Source organism: Lynx rufus, unplaced genomic scaffold, assembly GCF_022079265.1.
Source record: "Lynx rufus isolate CCGP_SWC_20201006 ecotype Redwood Valley unplaced genomic scaffold, mLynRuf1.p SCAF_3, whole genome shotgun sequence".
In the NCBI taxonomy this organism is placed as follows: domain Eukaryota; kingdom Metazoa; phylum Chordata; class Mammalia; order Carnivora; family Felidae; genus Lynx; species Lynx rufus.
Genome location: NW_025814845.1, coordinates 51,835,296 through 51,857,591, shown reverse-complemented (window position 1 = coordinate 51,857,591; position 22,296 = coordinate 51,835,296).

Below are 22,296 nucleotides of genomic sequence, written 5' to 3'. Positions count from 1 at the left end.
TTCAAGAACATAATTATCTATGTATCTGTCTATCTATCTATCATCTATCTATCATCTATCATCATCTATCATCTGAGAGCACTAGCTAATTAGATTACCCTGGATTCCTATCTGATATTGTCTTCCATGATGGAGTAGATGGAGTGATTTTTCTATACATACTATGCCCCATTCCCTCCTGAATTATTTATGAAATTGATCCTAGCATATTCTTTTGTCGTTTCTATCTCATCTGGTCTGCCATGTGCATTCACATTTCCCTAAGTATTTCTGCCTCTTTAATAGCAATTTAAAAGTCTAGCAGCATAGTTGGTGGTGGTAGAAAGCAGATTTAATTCCTGGTAAAGTATTTCTGGGTGCCATTAGTTCTGCCCAAGGTTGCATATTATTTTCTTATTGTATTTTTACTTCACGGTTTCTACACATATGCTCATAACTACATTAAGGATGAATTACCAAGAAAATAAGTCCACCTATTTGAGGACCCACATTCATTATAGTTTTATTCATAGATTCATTTTATGTTCTTGTGGTATTCAACATTCATCTCTCACATTTGAGAAATCCAAAGTTGGAGTGATTCAGGGATTAGTATAATTCCATGATTTCCAACTTAAAAAAAAAAATAAATCCTCCTCTGTGGACTCTATCTATCAGACAAACTGTCTTTATAAACTAATAATTAATTTGTAGTCCCATATTTTTATCATTAATAAAATAGCAAACTTCCAAGCAGAGCTTCTGATCAATCTTAATAACCAGATTGAATAGCAGTTTAATTTATTATGCTTTTGTCACATGTCAAGCACTGAGAATGTAAAGGTGAATAAAGCATATTCCTTCCTTCAAGGAGTTTATAATCTAGTGGGAAAGATATACATCAATGTAGTCTGAGTTCATACAATGTAGTCCCAAAGTAAACTCATTAGTTTTAAGATGTTCTATAGCCTTTTATTAGATAAATTTGATTTTCATTAAATTTTTGAAATTAGGTCAAAGCTCTTCATGTCTGTTTTTGAATGGGTTGTTACTAGCCACACTGTGATGAATTATCATTAGATGAAGTAGGTTTGCATTATGGGGAAAACACTGGAAAAGCAGTTTTTGTTTGTTTTTTACAGTATTTCATGCAGTGGTGATACAGTTGAAAATATTAGATTTGCTCCCAGTCTGTCAAATGTACCCAAACCACAGGAGGGAGAAACTACTGTTTTGCAAGAGGAATTCTAGAAGCAATCTCTTTTGTGAATGCTGGTTGGCATTTTTTACCTGGGCAAAGCCTCAGGGGAGAGTATTCTCTAGTGAGCAATGCAGCAGAGATGAACAGTGAAAATCTGAGATTTATTACAGTCAGGTAAAATATAACTCTATGTGTTCTAGACTCCGATTTCTTTTACTGGCTAATACCAGAAGTTTAGGGGGAAAAAGGGGGAAAGTTTCACTCCAAGGCCTCTGTTAATATACATGGCTTGTCTTTCTCCTTCACACAAAAACACATAAGCACTCATATTTAAACACACACACATTTATACACAAAGCCTCCAGTGATTTGGACAGAGCTATTTATGGAAGTGGTAGGCTCTGGTTCCTAAATCCCACAGTAATTACTTTATTTCTTGAAGCATGAGATTTGATTACCCATATATTATTATTATGCATGCTGTGTAGTGTTTTTGACTGTCACTTCATGCAGCTCTTCTTAAATAAGAAAGTCTCACAATTTAGCTAAGGAAGACCAATGTTTTGCATAGACAGGGCATATAATGGCAAGCTGTGGCAAAAAATCCATAGGGTTTTAGGAAGCCCTGAAGTAGAAGCGTTGTCCAAGGGAAGAAGTTTGGACATATGAAAAGATGAGTGAATTTGAGGAGGGGAACAGGTAGCTACTAATTAAACAACACATATTAAATGTAGTTTCCATAGCTTAAGTGAAGGTGGAGTCCCAAATGAGGAGACGAAATGTAGGCTAATTAATTTCCTTTACATACGATGCAATAGCCAAGGCTAGGGCTAGGGCTAGTGGCTCGGTGAAAACCTTTTACCATTATGAACTCCTACCCCACTATGAAATCTGTGTATTTTGGGAATATGATGGATAATGAAAATGACCAGAAAGCAAGGGGAAGGGACAGTTACAAATGGCATTAGAAAAATCTGATTTCCCATATCGGGAAAAAATAAATCTGATCCCTGTTTTACCAATCCAACAGTAAATCTGATGGATTGAAACTATTATGAAAGGCTAAGTATCACTTATAGGGAAACATAGGAAATATTTTGTAATTTAGGGGAAGGGAAAAATTTTTAAATGAGATTCTCAAAGCACAAGTTCTAAGATGGGAAATAGTCAGATATAGTTACATTGAAGTGAAATATTTTTGCTCAGTAAAGGATGCCATTGACCAAATAAAGTGATAAATTGCTCCTCAGGAGACAACATCTGAATTTTGTAAGATGAAGAAGGGCTCAATTTCTAGACTATAAAGTGAATTCTTTAGAAAACAATTCTTTAAAAAAATAAAATTCCTTTTTTAAAATTTATTTATTTATTTAGAGAGAGACAGAGACAGAGTGAGTGGGGAAGGGGCAGACAGAGAGGAAGAAGACAGAGAATCCCAAGCAGGCTTTGCACCATCAGCACAGAGCCTGACGCAGGACTTGAACTCATGAAATCTGTGATCATGACCTGAGCCCAAACTGAGAGCGGGATGCCAAACCACTGAGCCACCCAAGCACCCCTAAAAAACAAAATTCTTTTAAAAAGGCAGGAAAAATAGGCAAAGGATAAGAACTAGCAATTTACATAAGGGAAAGCCTGATTTGCCACTGAGTATACAAAGTAGTAATCCAAGAAATGGAAATTAACACACTGAGATACAATTTTACGTATACATTGGTTTAGTCATCATTAGAAGGAAGTATGCTGCCAAGGTTGGAGAGGATGTAGGAGACTACAATTTTTATTGTGCTATGCTTGAGAATGCAAATGGTGCATTTTTTTTTTTTTTTCCTGGAAGCAGAGTGCCGGTCCTTAGTAAGATTAAGAATATGCATGTTTCAGGACCACTTCACCCCCATGGATAAATGCCAGGAAATTTTTTCACAGGTCACTAAGGAAGCTTGTATAGGAGTTTTTACCAGGCTATTGTTTGTGGTAGTGGGGAAATAAAGGTAGAGTAGGCATCTATCACTAGGAGATAAATGAGTAATCTGGTGGCTGCACAGTAAGGAAAATCTCATAACAACTGCAAACGGTGAACTAGGTGTACGTGCAAATCTCGAACAAGATACGGACAAAACAAAGATAAGGAAGCAGAATAAGAGTCACAGAATAAGTGCATTTTTATAAGTTAATACATGCCTTTTTGTGAGCACCTGGGTGTTGTAGGTGAGTGCTGAATCACTAAATTGTACACCTGAAACTAATATTATACTCTATGTTAACTAATTGGAATTTAAATAAAAATTAAAAAAAAATTAATGCATGACATAGAAACCCATTTGTGATATTGTGATTTATAAAAAGAAATATATATTTAATCTTTGTCTTTGGCTCCTGGCCAGAGCTCCTAAAACCTTTGTAACTTCTTAAGTGATAAAGGTGCTGGGAGTATCTTTTGTTCTAATATTTGGTATTGGCCCTGTTCCCAAGACAAAGTTTCTAAATCTCTTGTAATTTCCTAGGTGTTGGGAGCATCTCTTTTTTCTAGCAAGGTTGCTCTTGGTGGGCTCCTGGAGAACTTCAGGATGGGGGCTGGTCATCAGGAAGACCAAGTCATGTTTAGAAGCTTGGAGCTTCAAGCCCCATCCCTCATCCTCTGGAGAGGAAAGAAAGGCTGGATATCGAGTTAAGAATGAGTTGTGCCTATGTGATGAACCTTCTCTAGAAATCCCTGAACCACGGGGTTTGGAGAGCTTCCAGGGTGGTGAACACATCCACATGCTGGGAGGGTGTCGTACCCCAGCTCCCCAGGGACAGAAGCTCCTATGCTCAGAACCCTTCTGGCCGTTACAGCATGTATCACTTTATATGGCTGTTCATCTGTATCCTTTATGACATCCTTTATTATGAACAAACTAGTAAACATAGTATGTATTCCCCTGAGTTTTAGGAGTCATCTTAACAAATGATCAGACTAGAAGAGGGCATCATGAGAACTCTAATTTATAGCCAGTTGTTTAGAAGTACAGGTGACAACCTGTGTCTTGCAACTGGCATCTGAAGTGGGAGTGCTCTTGTACGATCCTTGTGGGATCTGACATTAACTCTCTCTAGCTAGACAGTGTCAGAACTTAATTGAATTGGAGGGCACCCACCTGGTGTCAGAGAATTGGTTGGGGTGGGGCAAAAACCCACACATTTGGTGGCCAGAAGTATTGTGAGTAGTTGAAGAGAAATATGGGAGTTTTTTCCATGCATGATTTTGTAAGCAAACATGCTAGGTTAAGGACAGATGTTGAACACAGTAAACAGGTGCCTGAGGGGCAGGAGTGTGGGTGGTGGGGACAGGAGTAGAGAGCAAAGATGAATGGGGAAATATATCACAGAAACAAATAAAAGGAATTCCATGTTTCCTCCTGGCACTTCTCAAACAAAGATGGACTTTGAAGTATTGTGTCATTTTTTTAAAAAAATTGGCATTCATCTTGGAAATAATGATGGAAGGAGCCAAAGATCCAGGTTAGAAAGCACGCTTTTGTTCTGACTCTGTTATAATCAGTAGAATGATCTTGGCTTTTGGATGCTCATATTTCTCAGCTCCAAAATAATGATCCTACTAATGCTCCCCAATCTTGAGGCCCATTAAGTGAGTTCTAGCATGTAATACTTCTTTGTAAAGCGTAAAATGCTTTTCCAGTGTTAACCAATTTCATTTTCCTTGTAGCAAGTTTATTCACACAAAGAAGCTTTGTGTCTTTTTAATAAACCAGATTGAAAATTGAAAACCGAGCTTTCCTTTCACTCTCATGTGGCTCTCGATTCACCTTGGAGCAAGTATTGATCAGTCTTCTTTGTCCTGAAAGGGACAGTTTAGCGAGGTCGTAGTCATTTAGAGCTAGCCTCAGGAGTCAGACTGTCTGAATTAGAGTCCAGCTCCCACTTGATCTGAGTGACCTGGGGAAGTGACAAATTTTTATGTGTCCATTCTCTCATCTGTAAGGTGAGGGTAGTCACACTGACCTCAGGGCAGACCTGCGAGGAGTAAATAAGCTAAAGAATATAAAATACTTAGAATAGTCCCTGTCATATAGTCAGTGCTCAGCAAATGTCAGTTGCTATTGTTACTATTATTACTTAGGATAAACCTCAGGGACTGACCTTGGCCACTCTACTTACATTTTTTTGCTAAAAATAATCCAAATTGCTTCTAGGAAATATCAGAGAAGACAAACAAGCAAAAAAGATAAAATTGATGAGGAAATGGTCCAGATATCTTCCAAAGTATAAAAGCATTTATGGCAGTTATGTTTTACTTACCAAAATGATCGATGTTCACACATTTTGGAGGTTGGATTCGAGTCTACTCGGTTGTTTCCAACAGTGGGAAACATTTAGTTCAGTAATCTCTCTTTCTTATTTCTTTTAATTCTGCTCTTCTTGTCTCTGGTTCAGAGTTGATTGAAATCGATGACCACATCATACCCCCTCAGATATTTCATTTTTAATATCCGTATTTTTTAATGCTTTAAATAGAATAGCATTCCTTAGACTGTTCTGATTTAAAGAGTAATATGTTTATGGTGGGAAATTTGGAAATAAAAAAAGAAAAAGGATAAAATTGAAATCATTCATAGTCTATCTAAAGAATAATAGTTTACGTTTTAAACTAAAAACACTAAGTTTAACTTTACTTGGATTTGACAGAAGGAAAAAGATACTACAATGTAACTGAAGGGGATAATAACCTTTAATTACTTGAAAAGATATGTATTATCAGTTGCTAGAAGTTCCACTAAAGTTAAACTAAAATACTAAGAAAAAAATGAAAAGATTTTAGATAAAGTTTTATTGTTGTGGTGGTGTTTATTAAATTTTTTTAAGTTTATTTACTTATTTTGAGGGAGAGAGAGCACACACATGTGAGCGAGCATGAGTGGGGGAGGGGCAGAGAGGGAGGGAGGGAGAGAATCGCAAGCAGGCTTCCAGCTACATGCTAACAGCTTGAAGCCCGCTACTAGCATGAATCCTGCTACCAGCGTGGAGCCTGACTCAGGGCTTGAACTCACGAACTGGTGAGAACACGACCTAAGCCAAAACCAAGAGTTGGACACTTAACTGACTGAGCCGCCCAGGCACCCCCGTTGTGGTGGTGGTTATTAGTGAGACTTGGAACTACGCATTTTTTAGCACAGACTGAAGTTTCCAGATAATAAAACTTAAGGTACTATCAGTTATTAATAAAAATCAGATAATCCTTCGCTAATTTAAAAACAAGTTTAAAATTTAAGACTACTTTTAGGATCACTCTTTAAGAGAAATTAATATGAAAAGACTGATCTGTAAGCAAAATGTATGGTAAAATGACAAATCACTTTTAGGAAACATACAAAGAACTATACATTGTGAGTATCAGCTTGGTCTTATTTGTCCTTCTGAGTTACATGACTACGTGGCTTCATTATTTCTGAAAGTTCTCATAATCTTAGCTGCTCAAAATTATACCATGTATTACTTTGGATCATAACTTTTTATGTTTATTTGTTGATAATTAAAAACTTTCTTTGTGAATTAAGAAGAGAAATACTTTCTCATTAAGGGCATGTTATAATTTATACACTCTTCCTCAAAAATTTGTATAGTAGTATCTAGTCTAATTTTGAAGGCAGTTTTCACAAAGTTCGCAGACTTCCTGCTCTGGTTGGAACCATTTTTTGCACTGACACAGTGTTCCTACAGAGATTTCTTTTTTAAATTGCATATCTTAGGTGCTATGGACTGAATTGTGTCCTTCCCTGCCCCTCCACCCCCCAACCAATTCGAATGTTGAAGCCCTGATTCCCAATGTTACTATTTTTGGATATAGAACCTTAGGAGATAAGTAAGGTTAAATTAGGTCTTCAAGGTGGGTTACTTATCAGATAGGATTAGTGTCCTTATAAGAAGGGACCATAGAAAGCTCATTCTTTCGACAGTGTTCAAAGAAGTTACAGGGATATGGTGGCCATCTGTGAGCTAGGAAGAGTTCTCACTAGAAACTGACAACCCTGATCTCAGATTTCCAGCCTCCAGAGCTGTGAGAAAATAAATTTCTGTTGTTTAAGCCACCCAGTCTATAGTATTTTGTATGGCAGCCCAGGCTGACTGATGCATTAGGTGATTTCACCATTTCTTGGATCCTATGTTTGTCTTGTGGATTGTGTTTTCATTTTGCTGGAATTTGTCCAGGAATAAACCTTTTTAGGAGGAGTATGTGGATGGTGAACTTTCTGGGTCCTTGAATATCTGAAAGTATTATTTTGAACTAAGATATAATGTACTGTATTTATCCATTTGTTTTTCCTTCTTTATATGTAAGGTCAAATTCTTTCACATTTTAAAATACAGAAATTGGCATACAAAACTTAATCAATAACAAAAGCTCGTAAATTGTGAAACAGAAGGTAGAAAAATAAATACAGCCAAGGTGATGCAGACCTTAGTGATGGTTGAAGTTATTTATTTGATGATCGCTTCAGTTACTTTTATGTAATAGTGTCATCATGTATTTCTCTAGTAGCATACATTTGTACAAAAAATTGTCATTTAAAGTCATTGAGTTCTGCATTAGCCCTTGTATTGTCTACTTGAAGACTTGTTGTGTGAGATAGTTAAATGTCTTTATCACTTTGCCTACCATTAGCTGGGATTATGTTATTTGCACCTAAATGAAGGCTATGTGATATACATCATGGATTTAGCTGTATAATTTCAAACTATATTCTTCAGCCATTGCAATGGAAGAGTGAGACATTGGCAGTTATGCCATCATGGTGACCCAGAGTTTTTTCTTAGCTCACAATTGCAATCTTGAGCATTATAACAAGCTTACAATTATATGATATTCACATTTAGTAATCTCAAGGTTTATTCTTTGGTAAAACTTGCAGTTTTAATTTTTTCTTAATTGAATGGCATGTCACAGTTAGTTAAAAAGCTTCTCTTAAAAATCAACCAGTGAGTCCTGTTAAATAGATGCAATGGTTAGAATAGTAGTTCTTCATTTTACTTGAACTAATTACATAAAAACTTTTATTCACTAGAAATTCTTTCACATATTCTGAATTATGGCACATGCCCGGCATCTTATATCCTAAAATAGAACCACTTTTTATTTCAATGCTTCAGAAAATTTTGTACAATATTGTCCCATTTTATAAAACAGAGAATGACAAACTCCTCTTTTATAAGTATATGAGTATGTGTGTGTGTGTGTGTGTGTGTGTGTGTGTGTGTGTGTGTGTGTGTGTTAATATACATTCATGCTAGGAAATAACTGATCCATCAGCTTTACTTATTTATAGACCTTTTCTTTTGTATTTGTCCAGGGTGAAACTGCGGTTCACATCTCCATCCATCTCCCCTACATGAGAAGTAGAACTACTAGTTCAGAATTTCCATTGGTACAATTATTAATTACCCACAATTTGCTTTCACCTTCTGTACTTGATGACTCTGTGAGAAGTTAATCCAGAAGTCTGTTGGAAAGAATAGCTCTTATTTTTTTCAGATCTTTTATGTCTTTGGCCTACATTTTTCTGGGCTCTTATTTCTCCATCTAGCTAATGCCAGAAGCTCTGTCTCTTTCTTCCAGAAAGTTCTCATAACTACTTGCCTGGGTAATTATATTTTAAAGAGCATTTGAATTAATTTTGGTTATGTTTTCTGTCATTTCAGTGGGATTTTGGGAAGGAAAGGAAGCAAACACATTTACTCTTACCACCTTCTTGTACTAGATGTCTTTCTTTCTTACATGATTCCCCCCATTTATTCAGTTAACAACTTTAGGGGCTCCACCTAGCCATCATATTTTTCTTGTTCCTCAGAACAAACAAAATTACCATCCATGAGGCCATCAGTTCTCCTATCACTTTTGTAGCATCTTATTGGGGAAAAATATGTTTACTACTCACAAATTATACTTTTCACCTCTGACATTATAGAAAATTTGTTATTTGTTTCTTTTTTGTGAAATTAAAAAAAAGTTACTTCATTTAAGACAAGTACCCTATACTCTAATTTAGGTCCTATATATCCTAAATATATTCTTCAGAAGTAAACTTTACTTCTAATTTGGGCTGTAGAACACCATGATAAGAAGTTAAATACAGGAAAAGAAGTAAATAAAGATCCCTTAAAGTAAATATGAAAACTCCTGGCTTAGAACTTTAAACACATCAAACTTTAAAGACATCAAGTTGAATAAACTTTCATGGATAATAAGGAAGTTAAAGTAATTCCTATTGTACCAGGACCTCTTTCAGGGATTGAATCAAAATGCCAATATTAAAATGCAAGGCAGACTCACTGTGCAAACTCTTGAGACCATGGCTATACAGGTTTTCAAGAGAACTGTAGTAACATTGGTGATTTATGGCTGGTTGAAATAATGCTGTTCCTGTCATGAGCCACTCTGGACAATCCCAGGAGACTAAAGCTTCCCTTTTCCCATCAATCATTACCGGGGTATTGAATGGGAGGCTAATGATGTTGTTGGCCTGTGGTTATATTCATGTCTCTTTTTTGGAGAACAATAATCTTCACATTTCTGCCTGTGGCCCTGGGCAGAGCTGGAAATGAGAATAAAATTTTCTATTTCCCATCCAAAGAATGGAAATGCTGCCCCAGAGTCTGCTCATGATGAAAGCTGAGACTACTGTTCATTCTCAATTGGTGCTCACCTCCTCACCAATAAATCCATAGTTTCCAAACTCCTGGTGGAAAGTTGAAAAATAGCACCTCATGTTACTATTGATCCCAAATTTGGGTTCCTTGACAATTAGATGATTAATTGAATAATTATTGCTGGCACTGATAATGTAATTACTACTGCCCAAAGTCACCACAGTAACCTCAAAGCTGTGATTCATGATAAAGAACAGTGGTGTTTTCTGACTTAGAAAAGACCATGCTGATTTAGGCCCTGTGCTGAAAGAGCACTCAAGTGATGACAGGTTGAGTATGAGCAAGGCAGCCCAGTGACATCAAACTATTTACATCAGACATAGAGAAAAATAGGTCACCTAGTGTAGATATGTCATTGCCATACTTTATAGTCTTTTTCCTTTTTTTAAAAAATTCTGCAGTGTCTATCTTTTGTTCCCATCCAATATCATATTTTCCCATAGTCTTCACATCATTCAATATATTCATGTCCATGAATACTGTGTATTTTGTTTTTGCTGTTAAGTAGAATACTGCTATGAATTTACTCTTCTGATCCTATCCTTAGTATTTATGTAAATTGCCCAGAACTTTGGGCATTTCTACTTCTCATTTTCATTCCCTTTATTAACTGTGGGATATTGGGTGAATTGTTTAACTTCTCTGAGTGTGATCGATACGTAGCATGTGAGGCAATTTTGAACATTCTACAAATTAAAGTTCTACAGATTCAATTAAAAAAACATCATTTCTGTTCTTTCTATCAACTTCTAGCACAATATCTTATGCATAAGAAACATACTGTGAGTTCATGAGATTAACTAAATGAAGACACAGCCTTTGCCCTCAATAAAAGGTTGATTGTTATAAATGTGTGACATCAGTTGGGAGCTACTATAGCCTTGTGTTACTTAGCTGAGAATGGTGACTTCAATTCTCCGATTCTATGGTCTGTAGAAATTCAGAGCCTCTATCAGTATGTCTGTTTATTCTTTGTGTAGAGAGGGCAATGAGAAACTTAGGTAGCCTGGAACTCTTCAGGTTTTTTTTTCTTCTTACTTTGTTTTTGTTCTTCAGTGTATCGCTCCAAGGTGAAATCTAGCTCTTTAATTGATTTTTCAGTGCCAAAATATCACTCGAGCAAGTATTCATGAATACAATAGACTTTATTTGTGTTTCTCTGTTAAATTAAAAAAAATATTTTTGTATAAAATTTCCCACTCACATCTACTTTCCATACGAATCTACCTTCTGTGTCCTTATTTTTATACAAATGCATATCATAAAATGTATGGTAATATGTAATATACTTTATGTTTGTAATATGTTTAATATATATGTTATGTGTTTAAAACATTCACACAGTGGCATTTTGATGTGCTTCTCATTCTACATCTGATATTTTTCACAAAACTTTAGTTTCTAAGATCTATGTTGATATATGTAATTTTAGCAATCATACCTAACACAACATTTTATTTATCTTTCAACTTGGATATTTAAAGATGCTTCCATTTATGAAACAAAACAAACAAGCAAAGGGGAAAAAGAGAGAGAGAGGCAAACCAAGAAACAGACTCTTGGTGATAGAGAACAGACTGATGGTTACCAGGGGACAGGTGGGTGGGGGGATGGGTGAAATAGGTGATGGGGATTAAGGAGTGCTGCCCTTGTCCTGATGAGCACCCAGTGATGTGTGGAAGTGTTGAATCACTACACTGTACACCTGAAACTGGTATTACACTGTGTGTTAACTGGAATTTAAATAAAAACTTAAAAAAAAGATGCCAAAAGTGGAGTAGGGCACAGGGTGTGCATATACTTGGTTTCACTAGTCTATCAAACTCATGTACCTCAAAATGATCCCAATAATTCATAACCCCACAGTTCTTTCTAACATTTCATGTTGTCTGAATTATCATATTTGTGAGTCACATTGGTGTAAAGTGGATATGATAACTATACATGGGTGGATCTCTGCACACACATGGATCTGTTTCTAGATCTGGCTTCTTTCCTATTATTATAACACTGCCCTAATTACTAAAGCCTTGTGAAATATCTTAATATCTTGTTGATTTAAGATCTGCTATTTTCTCTACTTATTCAGAATTATACAGTTATTTTTAGAACTTTCTTTTTTATTTTAAAATTTGCAAATTATGACTGCTACATCGTGTGAGTCCAAGGGTCACCATTCATGTGGAATACAAACTATGACAATATGGTCCTGTGGTAAATTCCTTTAAACTCTTTAAATGTTTTGACTGCATTTGCCACTGAATGTGAAGGCTAACTTGGCAGAAATAGACATATTTATTTTATTATGGGCTTCATGTAGTTATATATTTATATATAATCTATGAGGATACAAATTTTCCTTCATTTTCTTTTTCACTGCTGCAACCTAGATGAGAGTCTGACACAGCAGGAACTCAATAAATAATTGCTGAATGAATTTCTATTCATTCATTCATTCATTCATTGATTCATGTGTATGGGATATCTCTCCACCTATTTTGGTCTATCTGGATGTATATTAAATGCCATTTAACGCCATTTACCTGTTTTCCAGAATGGCTTTGTAAAAGCTTTTGTTAGGTTAAATCCGACCCTTACAGATCTTATTGTTATTATGACTGGCATATTACTCTAAATAGTAACTATTGGCATAGAGTAACTTTGCTTTTTTTTTGTATGACGTTAAGTTTCTTATTGCTACATTGTTGTTAGTTGTAGAAGTTTATCCATTGATTCTCCTTTTTTTCTATATTCATGATCCTATCTTTTTGAAATGACATTTTGATCCTTTATTTGAATATTTAAGTCTCTTTTTATCTTGTTTGATTGTATTGGTCTCCATGAAGCATGCATGATGTTTGCAGTATGTTTTTCTAGGCACCTGAACACAGTTAAAGATTTCCTCTTTGTCTATTTTGCTAAGAGTTTTTAAAAAATAAGTAAAAGTTACATTTTATTGAATATTTTCATTTTTACATTATTTGAAATGACATATTATTCCCCTTTAATCATTTACTGTAACTAATAAGTTACCTAATTTTGGAGCATCTTTAAATTTGTAAAATTAGTATAATTTATAAAAACAATAGAACTTATAGTGTCTACAAAATACTGTTGGACTCATTTAGGTAATCCTTACATAGAAGTTTTGTAAATATATTCACAAATGGAAATGATTTAAAACGTTAATTTTTTAAGTGTCTAATTTTGTCATATATGTTATACTGGTCTTATAAAAATTAGAGGCCACTTTGTCTCTATTTCTGTACTCTAGAAAAAAATTATAGAAGCTGTAGGTTATTATGTGTTCCTTGAATGGTTAGTAAAAACTGTCTGGATAAACTATCTGGGTGGAGACTTTCGAAGAGATGTTTTCATCTATCATCCTATTACCTTTTTTTAAAACAAATTTTTTTAGTCTTTATTTATTTTTGAGAGAGAGAGAGAGAGAGACAGAGTGCAAGCAGGAGAGGAACAGAGAGAAAGAGACACAGAATCCGAAGAAGGCTCCAGGCTCTGAGCTGTCAGCACAGAGCATGATGGAGGGCTTGAACTCACAAACCATGAGATCATGACCTGAACCAAAGTCAGACACTTAACCGACTGAGCCACCTAGGTGCCCCAATCATCCTATTACTTTTAATGGTTACTTACCATGTCTAGTCCTTTTTCTTAGGAAATATTTCCTGGCCAATCTTGGCAATCAAAAGATTGATAATAATAATAATAATAATAATGATAATAATAAAAATCTCTGCTTTATAAGCAGTGAGTTTCCCTCTTTCATTCTGAATCTTGCTTATTTATCAGTGTTTTCTTTTTTCTTCATGAATCTTACTAGAGAATTGCCTTATTAGTTGCCTTTTAAAAATAGATTTAGTTTTGTTAATCCTTCTCTTCTTTTTCCACTTCATTGATTTTTGCTCTTATCTTAATTATTGGTTTCTTACATAGTTTTAAAAAGTATTATTGCAAAAAATCTTCCATTGCTTATTTTCTAACTTTTGAGTTGAATGCTCAACTAATTTTAGGCATTTTATTCCCTGTTAGATGTTTTCATCTACATTTTACTTCATATATGTAACTTTGCTTTCAAAATTATGGTGTGCAGTCCTTTCATGGTACTTTAAGTATTTCATAATATGAGCTATTTACTCTGACCCATTGATTTTGGGATGTAGGATAATGGGTTTTCAATTATATGGTATTTCATTTTCTTTTGCTATCCTTTTGATTTCTAATTGTTTTAAACTGTAGTAGCTATTGGAGGCCTTAACAGGCGAGGGTGACACAGTCTGTGGTAGGGGCAGGTCCCGTTTGGAAGGCACTATTCTCAGGTCTGCAGGAAGAGGAGAAGGAGGAGGAGCTTTGGAGACGGAGGTAGGCGGCCAAAGCCGTGACAGTACCGGGTATTACCAGATGAGCTCCCGTTCAGGACCTTTGCTGGCCTGACGTTCCCGATTTCAGATTGGTACTGTGCATTCAGGTTTCTGTGACCTTGGACCTTCGCAGACATGGGATTGGGGACCCAGGGTTCAGTGCCAGCAGCCTGGGTTACCATCCCGGTGCCTTTGGTCTCTGGAAGGTGAGAGGCTTGCGCTGCAAGTATGAGCAGTTCACTCCCCCATTCCGATTTCTGGTAGTCCTGCCCCTGAACTGCTTTTGGGCTAGAGCTTGGTCCCTTACGCTTGACTGGGCCCATGGGGCGAAACACCACCGCATCGTGACTCTGATTAGGGCATTTGGGGAGGTGTCCATGAGGACTGGGGTTTGCTTGATAGGTGCCATGTGTCGGACTCCTCAACTATGAGTCTGTGATGAGAGACCTCTGGCACCTGTGGCACTCAGGTGTTTCTTATCCAGTCCCCACAGATCTTCTGAGATCCCGTGAGATTAGGCTTCCTCTGGGAAGAGTGGTGTCAGCAGCAGTGGCTGGGGCCCTCTCCTGCCATTCTCTCAGCTGCCTCTGTTGCTCTGCTCATTTCAGCTTTTCCTCTCCTTGCCCTTCCATCTGGAATCACACTTACTGCCCCTCACACACCCAGAGCCACAATGCAGACCCCGCCGGCTCCAACTACATCCTGTTTGCCTCCCAGGGAAACCTCACGCTCCACTCACCGGGACCAGACCTCAGCCCAACCTGCCTCCATTGCCTGTGATTTGTGTGGATGTAGAGCAAGTGGGGTTTGGAGGGGACCATACACAGGGCTGCACGAAGACGAGAAAGAGGAGAATGCTGACTGACCTTGGAAGGTGGCCGAAGCTTCCAGACCCCGGGTGTTATCAGGTAAGCTGCCATTCTGGTCCTCTGCTGGCCTGACACACCTTATCTGATGATTTCAGGATGGCATTGCACATCACATTTCTGCATGCAGCCTTGGACATTGGCATTTGGAGGATTGGGCCTCTAGGATTCACTGCAGTGGAACATTTGTTAGAACTGATGAACCTACATTGACACGTTATTATCAACTAAGGTCCATAGTTTACATTAGGGTATACTCTTGGTGTTGTACCTTCCATGGGTGTGGACAGATGTGCCATGGCATGTATCTATGTAGTATCATAGAGAATGGTTTCACTACCTTGAAAATTATGCTGTGCCTAGTCTTCCCTTCACCCCTTAACTCCTGGCAGGTAATAACCTTTTTGCGGTGTCCATAGTTTTGCCTTTTCCAGAAATGTCATATAATTGGATTCAGACAGTATGTAGCCTGTTCAGATTGTTTTTTCACTTATTAATTCCTCCATGTGTTCTTCAAAGGAGAGCTCATTTCCCTTTAGTGCTGAGTAGTATTCCACTGCGTGGAAGCACCATAGTTTATCCATTCACTGAAGGACATCTTGGTTCCTTCTGAGTTTTGGCAGTTATGAATAAGTGGCTGCAACCATCAATGAGCAGGTTTTTGTGCGGATATAACTTTTCAAAATTTTCAGTGACTGCAAGTAACACAACTGCCATATCATGGTAAAAGTTATTTAGTTTTGTTAGAAACAACCTGTCCTCCAAATTGTGCCATTTTGTAACTCCCACCAGCAATGAATGAGAGTGTCTGATATTGTTTCTTCACCAACTTTTAGGGTTGGTCAATATTCCAGATTTTGGCTGTTTCTTGTTTTGATTTGGGTTTCCCTGTTGACATGTGATGTGGTTGGCCTTTTCACGTACTCATTGTTATCTGTCTATCTTCTTTGGTGGGGTATATGTTAAGGTCTTTGGCTCATTTTTAATTGGGTTATTTGTTTTCTTGTTGAATTTTACAAGGTCTTTATATGTTTTGGGTAACAGTCCTTTGTCAGATGTGCTCTTTGCAAATATTTTCTGCCAGTCCATGGCTTGTCTTTTCATTCTTTTTACAGTGTCTTTCAAAGAGCAGAAGTTTTTAATTTTAATGAAGTCCAGCCAATCAGTGATTTCTTTCACGGATTATGCATGGACATCTAGGTTTCTCCTATTTGTCTTTTAAGAGTTTTATAGTTTTTTTATTTTTACATTTAGGCCTGTGATCTGTTTTTGAACTAATTTTTACGAAGAGTGTAGTGTCTGTGTCTAGATTCATTTTTTTATTAATGTTCATATCTAGTTGTTCCTGCATCATTTATTTAAAAGCCAATATTTTTCCCATTATATTTCTTTTGCTCCTTTGTCAAAGATCAGTTGACTGAATTTATGTGTGTCTATTTCTCAGTATTCTTTTCTGTTCCACTGATCTGTTTGTCTGTTCTTGCACCAAAACCACACTCTCTTAATTACTGTAGGTTTATAGTAAATGCTGATGTCAGGTAGCCTCAGTCCTCTTTTTCTCCTTCAACACTGTGTTGACTATTCTGGGTTTTTGCCTCTCTGTATAAACTTTAGACTCAGCTTGTCAATATTCACAAAATAACTTGCTGAGAGTTTGATTGGGATTTCTTTGAATCCCAAGATGAAGTTGAAGAGAACTGATGTCTTGATAATATTGAGTCTTCCTATTTGTGAACATGGAATAGCTCTCCATGTATTTAATTCTTTGATTTTGTTTATCAGTTTTGTAGTTGCCCTCAGATACTGTACATATTTGGTTAGATTTATACCTAAGTATTTTTGTGGGTACTAATGTAAATGGTATTGTGTTTTTAATTTTTTTTAAAGTTTATTTTATTTTTGAGAGAGAGAGAGAGAATGGGGGAGGGGCAGAGAGAGAGAGGGAGACACAGGGTCTGAAGCAGGCTCCAGGCTCTGAGCTGTCAGCACAGAGTCTAATGTGGGGCTTGAACTCATGAACCTTGAGATCATGACCTGAGCCAAAGTTGGCACTTAACTGCCTGAGCCACTCAGGCGCCCCTTGTGTTTTTAATTTCAAATTCAATTGGTCATTGCTGGCAAATAGGAAAGTGATTGACTTTTGTATATTAATGTTGTATCCTTCACTTCTTGCTATAATCACTTATTAGTTCCAATAGTTTCTTGTTGGTCTCTTCACATTTTCTACATATATTATCATGTCATCTGTAGTGATAGTTGCAGAAAACAATGCTGGTTTTATTTCTTCTTTGCCAAGTTGTATATCTTTTATTTCCTTTTGTTGTTTTGTTGCATTAGTCAGAACTTTCAGTATGGTGTTGTAAAGGATTGATGAGAGAGGACATTTTTTGCCTTGTTCTTTATCTAGCGGGAAAGCTCTGATTTTCTCACCAGTAAGTATGATGTTAGCTATAGGTTTTTGTAGATTTTCTTTACCAAATTGAGGATTTCCCCTCTATTCCTAGTTCATATCATGAAACTTTTTATCATGAGTGGGTATTGGATTTTGTCAAATGCTTTTTTTGCATCTATTTATATGGTGACATTTCTTTTTTAGCCTATTGATGTAATGGATGATAGTAATTAAATTTTGAATATTGGACCAGCCTTGTATACCTGAGACAAATCCCACTTGATCATGATGCATGATTCTTTTTATACATGTTTGGACTCAATTTGCTAATATTTTGTTGGTAATTTTTGCGTCTCTCTTTATGAAAGATATTGGTCTATAGATTTCTTTTCTGTCTTGTTTTAGTATTAGGTAATGCTTACCTCATCAGATTACTTTTTAACCTGATTCATGATGGATTTTTGAGTATATTCTGTGTATGTGAAAAGAATGTACATTCTATGTTTACTGGACCTACTTTTTTTGATATATTCATTAGGTCAAAGTTGAAAATATAATTCTAACACCTAAAGCTAATGTAACATTGTGTCAACTATACTTCAATAAAAAATCATAAAGATATTCTTCTAATCTTTTTTTTTCTTTGCTTGATCTGTTGGTTTTTATTTTATTTTATTTTTTTAAAACTTTTTAATGTTTATTTATTTTTGAGACAGAGAGATACAGAGCATGAATGGGGGAGGGTCAGAGAGAGAGAGAGACACAGAATCTGAAGCAGGCTCCAGGCTCTGAGCTGTCAGCACAGAGCCTGACGTGGGGCTCAAACTCACGGACCTCGAGATCATGACCTGAGCCGAAGTCGGGACACTTAACCGAGTGAGCCACCCAGGCATCCCAATCTGTTAGTTTCTAGATGAATGTGTTTGAATTTCTACTAAAACTAAAGATTAATTTATTCCTGGTATTTAAGTTTTTGCTTTGCATGTTTTGAGGCCCTATTATTGAGTGTCTGTATTTATGATTATTAAGTTATTAGCATGTTGTTTCTTTTTCCAGGGTGAAATGCTCATCTTTATCTTTTATGGAATTTTTTACCTTAAATTATATTTTAGCTGGTACATGTTGCTTAACATATATTTTCATCCATTTGTTTTGCATCTTTTTACATCTATTTCTTTGTTATTGAGACTTCTAGAATAACATTGTTGGATTTATTTGTAAAAAATTTATTTTGAAAGTTTTTATTTCATAAAAAGTGAGTTTAACTCAGGGCACCTGGGTAGCTCAGTCGGTTAACCATCCAACATCAACTCAGGTTATGATCTCACAGTTCCTGCGTTCTAGCCATGTATTGGGCTCTGTGCTGACAGCTCAGGGCCTGGAGCCTGTTTCAGATTCTGTGTCTCCCTCACTCTCTCTGACCCTTCCTGCTCACACTTTCTTTCTTTGTTTCTCTCTCTCTGTCTCTCAAAAATAAGTAAACATTAAAAAAATGAAAAAAAAGTGAGCTTAACTCTACTTATTATAATTAATGTAAGTCAGGACTTATTTCTAACACTTTATTTTGTATTCATACTTACCGTGCTTTATTTCTTTCCCACTTTTGATTGGAGATAAAATTTCCTTTGTTCAGATTTGTTTTTATTTCCTGGATCCTTGGGTGGAAAGAGTGCATTCTCTTTTTATTTGTCTATTCATTACCACTATAATTAAGATCCATAGTTGTATTTATTTTTTCCTATCAATGAAAAGCAACAACCTCAATTCAGTTTCAGTTTTAATTCCATTCTTCTCTCCCCACTGCCCCAACCATGCTTCATCTTCATTCTGATTCTTCATCTGATGGGTTTGGTGCAGTGGAGGGGATCAATGACAAGTGCCTTCATTTACTTTCTAGAGTGGACAATCAAATTGACTTTGGTGAAGTTATTTTGAGGAGTGAGATTTTGGGAATGAGTAACAATTCATAATCCACAGACTGTTGTCCCCAGCTTGGTTTCTTTTCCCCTTCTTTTCTCTCCCTTTTCCCTTCTTACACTTCAGTCCTAGATATTCTCCAGAAGCTCCAGAGACTTCTATTTCTGTTGTTCAGAGATGTATCCCCTTACTATTGAACTTTTTTTAAAAAAAATTTTTTTTTCAACGTTTATTTATTTTTGGGACAGAGAGAGACAGAGCATGAACGGGGGAGGGGCAGAGAGAGAGAGGGAGACACAGAGGGAAACAGGCTCCAGGCTCTGAGCCATCAGCCCAGAGCCTGACGCGGGGCTCGAACTCCCGGACCGCGAGATCGTGACCTGGCTGAAGTTGGACGCTTAACCGACTGCGCCACCCAGGCGCCCCATGAACTTTTACTTCAACTAATTATATTCAGTCTCTTGTGGAAGACTCTCTATTAATATTACAAATCGATGAATTTTTCCTAAAAAAATTTCCCTTTAAGAGGATATGTTGTACCACTTGGGGAAAAAATGGAACAGTGTTATTATTATTATTATTATTATTATTAATTTATTTTTACATAAGATAATTCTTGTGTAATTAGGGGGAGTAAAATCGGAAAAGAAAATCTATTTAAATATTTGTATTATGGATCAATGAAAATTTGGAAGGAGCAGAGTCCTTACAAACATTGCTAATGAGCTTTAGGATTTTTTTTTTTTTTTTTTTTTTTTTTTTTTTAGCAGTGAGAAATTCTTCTCTGTGCAATTTGGTTCAACTAAAATCTATAGTATAACAGATGATACATATTTGGTGTGTAAGGTTAATGTCTTGGCAGAGAAAAGACTCTTTAGGAGGTGAGTCCCCCCCCCCCCCCCCATCTCTGGCAGATTGCAATGAGCAATTTTTTGGAAGAAAAGAGTGGTTAAAGCAGAGGGAAGCAAAGCAACAATAGGTTTTTTAATGATGGTTATGGTGCTCAAGTAAGTAACTTATACTCTATATTTCTGCATTATAGGACTTGAAGACACTACTGAACTTGAGTCTCAAGATTTCCAAGTTTTCGACTGTTAGTAGGAAATGCTAGGATAATTACTTGCTGGTAAAGTGCTTTGAGATCCTTAAATAAAAGCTTTCAGTGTGTGAGTTTAGAGCTTTACTTTAAAGGGACAGAGAGAGAACCTTTTGGTGGTAGCTTTATCCATTTTTTTTTCTGTATTATAATTTTTTTTTCAGACACATTAGGGTTCTTTTGTGGATTGCTTCTGTCTTTATGGAATTCTGGCTTTTAACTCGTACCCAGGCAGCTTTTGGAAACAAAATGATGACAAAAGCAACATGCAGTCACTTCTTTGTTGTGTGGGTTTTTTTTCTCCCCCTTTAGTCTTTTATCTTTATATGTTCCTTTCTGTCTGACATTTCTGCATTCATCACCCTATGTCTAGTTGCAATAAGGCTATTATAAGATGGATGGATGAGGAGATGGCAGGAATACAGACAATTCACGGTTTTCATTTCCTTTGTAGCTGAAGTTTTAATAGTTTTCTAAATCTGTATTGATCTTCTTATCAAACCTCCCCCTTTTTAAATTTTTTAAATTTATTTTGGGGGAGAGCACAACCAGGGGAGGGGCAGACAGAGGAGGACACAGGATCAGAAATAGACTCTGTACTGACAGGCTGACAGCAGCAAGCCTGACGTACAGCTCGAACTCATAAACTGCAAGATCCTGACCTGAGCCGGAGTCAGATGCTCAACCGACTGAGCCACCCAGGTGCCCCCAGAACCCCCTTTTTAAAGCAGGCAGATAGTAGTCCTTCTTTCTATCTTATTCCCAAAATGTTTTCCATGAGTCCTCTTTTTACAATATTAAATAAGTCTATTGCAAAGATACGGAGATATAGATTCACTTATGATTCAACGAACTGACAACTTAGTATGTGCTCAAAGGCTTCAGAACCCCCTTCTCTAGAAGTTAAGGTCATTGTACTCCTAGGCTTCCTTTTTCTAACTCAATGAGCAGGAGCCTGTGGAACAAATATTCAAAGGGAGGTTTTCTGATGGGTGGTCTTGTCATTTCCAAATTGTGATCTTCCCGTTGAGTTGGAAATGGAGCTCAAATCAGAATGTTTAAATGAGTAAAATATTTCCTCCCTAGAAAGTCAAAGTCAATTACATGAGAATCACCTTTGGTAGGTTGTACATTTATTTTTTTAAAACAGTCCTGTTGTTCACTCTGATTTCATTCAGAATTAATATAAAAAATGTTACAGCACGAAGACACTATAAAATAATTGAAAATGAATTTCCAAAAGTAGATGGTACACCAATTTTATTCTTTCCTAGGTGGACTGTTTTTTTATATTTGGAGGAGGCACTTACAGATTATTTGAGTACAACACAGTATGTGTAAGACAGTCACAATTATCTTTTCCCATAGCACCAAGATGTCCATAACCAACAGTGAAGGTTCAATCTATCGTTTGGCTATTGGTCACCTTTATGTCATATATATTTAGAAACATGTGACTTGAACTAATGCACATTTCAAGGTTATTCTATGTGTTTGTTCAGGTAGAATAAAATATCTGGATAGATAAACCTTTCACTGACATACAGTTGATATGGTTTACCTTGTTATAGAATTCCACCTTCCTTAGCCTTTGCAGTCCTTGCTGTTTTTGGCTTGCAGACCTAGTGTTGCCAATTCTCTTCACCTCCGATGGCAGTCTGTGCTTTAGGAAGTCCATGGCCAGCCATAAGTGGAGGCTGTTATTCATCGTGCTGTAATAGGCCTGGTGTTTGTAGTGCATAAAGTTAATCCTGGGACCCTGT